The sequence below is a fragment of the Pteropus alecto genome, unplaced genomic scaffold, assembly GCF_000325575.1.
Source record: "Pteropus alecto unplaced genomic scaffold, ASM32557v1 scaffold14, whole genome shotgun sequence".
Lineage (NCBI taxonomy): Eukaryota > Metazoa > Chordata > Mammalia > Chiroptera > Pteropodidae > Pteropus > Pteropus alecto.
The window spans coordinates 16,650,588-16,653,090 of record NW_006436810.1 but is presented as its reverse complement, the minus strand read 5'-3'; positions in this window follow the sequence as shown (position 1 = coordinate 16,653,090).

Here is a 2,503-nt window from a genome sequence, read left to right as displayed (position 1 = left end):
AAAATACAGCCGTGCAATTAGTGTCCACTGAAATCAAGGACATGAGGCGATGTTCGAGCTACTACACTCGTAACAGAAATAAAAACTTTTTGGCTATGTCAGAAAATTTTGTAAATGCTCTAATTGTTTGGGTTTTAAAACTAATAATTACGACAAGTCATTTCTAAGCACACGTTGCAACCACATCTCTTGCCCCTGCAGTTTAATTTTGGTGCATAATACCATGCAGATTAAATTTAGAAGCTTCATCGAATTTTAGTAACTTTAAATAATATTATTTATGTCCAAACCGCCAGGAGCTTAACAAGACATGGCATCTGCAAGGCTGCAGGCCACACGGAACAGACCAGCGCGTCCCCGCCTGGGCTGGCACGCACTCTGGAAGGTGGTCACAGGGCTCGTGACCACACTCCTGTCCAGTCCAGCCCCGTGGGCAGCCCGACCCGCGCATGGCTGCCGGCTCTCACACGGCCCCGCGTGTATTCCCACGCGGACAGAGCGCAGGGGGACGCCGAACTCTCCCTGTGGCGTGGACGCCCAGCGCTGCCTGTGATCTACGAGTCAGTCTACGCCTCCTGTGTCCTAGGGGCTCCTCCCGAGAACAGCTGTCGGGCCTGCACTAGCCCTCACTCGGAAGGAGAATTCTAGAACGGACGAATGGCTTGCTCCCGACAGGTAAGTGTGTGAGGACGGGGTGAGGCTCCGGCACAGGACGCCCGCTCACGGTCTGCGCCGTGGCTCCCCGTGCTGTGCGTGGGCCCCGCCGCCCTCCCGGTCACGCCCTGTGTGATGGAGAGGTCAGGGCAGCTCTGGTGTGTGAGTCCAGGACACCACGAACGTGGGCGGCACAGGGCCCTGTGGCCTGATGAAACGCCGATGCCACTCGCCTTCATTAAGAGTTTCCTCTGCCTCGTGTTGCCTCCAGCTGAAAGACTAGTTCTTTCCGAGGAATGCTTTTTGAAACCAAAAAATGACTCCTGAAGCACATAAGAAAAGAGAAACCTATTGTTCAGACCCTGGCAAAGCATATTCGGTAAATATAGATACCTTATTGGCTTTTAGATGGGAATTCATGGGCTTTGTATAAAGGGAAAATACTAAATTCATCTCTGCATCTCTAAGTTTGAAGGGACCTCATTCAGACCGTGGGAGGGGCTGGGCTGGGGAGACTCCGATTCATCCACTGGATATTTCATCCCCCGCCCCAATATTAAATTTTACATGGGGAATCTAGGAGTTTAAAAGCTTCACATTTTTGCGTAATAAAAAAGAAATACAATATCCTGTTGCTGTGCGTAGTGACACTTTATGCAGGAAAGAAAACCATTCTCCTGAGCTATTCTTTGAAATACGACCTAAGACGTCATTTAATTTTTGAAAACCCTAAGGTCATCTAACACACTTTCTCTGTCATTTGTAAGTACATTAACTCAGTGGCCATACGACAGTGAAATTATGATAATGGGCTGCTAAAATGGGTCAGGCAGGCACTGCATTTCATGTTAGCTTCAAACAACCATCAGAGCCCAGCTCAAATCAAATATGACAGTGGAAAACACGGAGTTTACTTTCCTCAAAGTGTTTCTACTTATGCAAGTACACACGCGTGACGAGCCACAGGGACCCCACCTCAGTGGTCAACTGCGAGGAAATAACCCCACTGATAGAAACATTTCTCTTAAAAAAAAAAAAAAATCTGCCTCGAGCTCGCAGACGTCGCGTAATGACCGACGGAGAAACGTAATGACCGAGGGAGACGGACTGCTCTCCACGACGCGTCTCTGCCACGGTCCGAGGCTGCGACAAACGGGTCCTGCCCTCCACGAAGACCGCGCTGGCAAACTAAGCACATCTTAAGTATTCACTTACCCTGAAAAACAAACAAACAAACAAACAAAAAAAAACCCTTGTGTGCTGAACTCCACACAATGAGAAAACGAGAAGCAGCAGCAGGAAGTAGCGTTTACTTCGCTGTGAACGGCGCATCTTAGGCTGACGTGTAATTGAGCAAAAGATGCCTAAAGAGCCCTTAACTGGAAATGTGTGACACTCGGCTTCAAAAAGGCAAAAACAAAAAACAGATTCCTGACTAATGTTCAAGAATGACACTAATTTGAGGGTGCACATCCTGATGACTCGTGCAGATGCATCTCCAGGGCTGGCGCGGACACGGCCCCTGCCCTTGGCACGCTGGCTGGCCCTGAGTTTGGACCCGGCGCTGTGGGCCCGATGAGCCTCGAGGAGACCCCGGAAAAGAACCGCACCGCACAGGGCAGGACGTCACCTCGATCTCCGAAGAGTTTACTAACTACTTGTGTTTCCAGGTGCAATTCCTTTTACACCTTTCTTCTCTATACACACACACAAAATCTGTCAATATAACAGTTCCTGGGAGAACTCTGAGCGTGAGGTCGACGAACACAAAGGCACAGAAACACCGTCCACATGCGAAAGTTAACAGAATGGCAGAGATAATTGCTAAGATAATTATTTTGATAGAAGC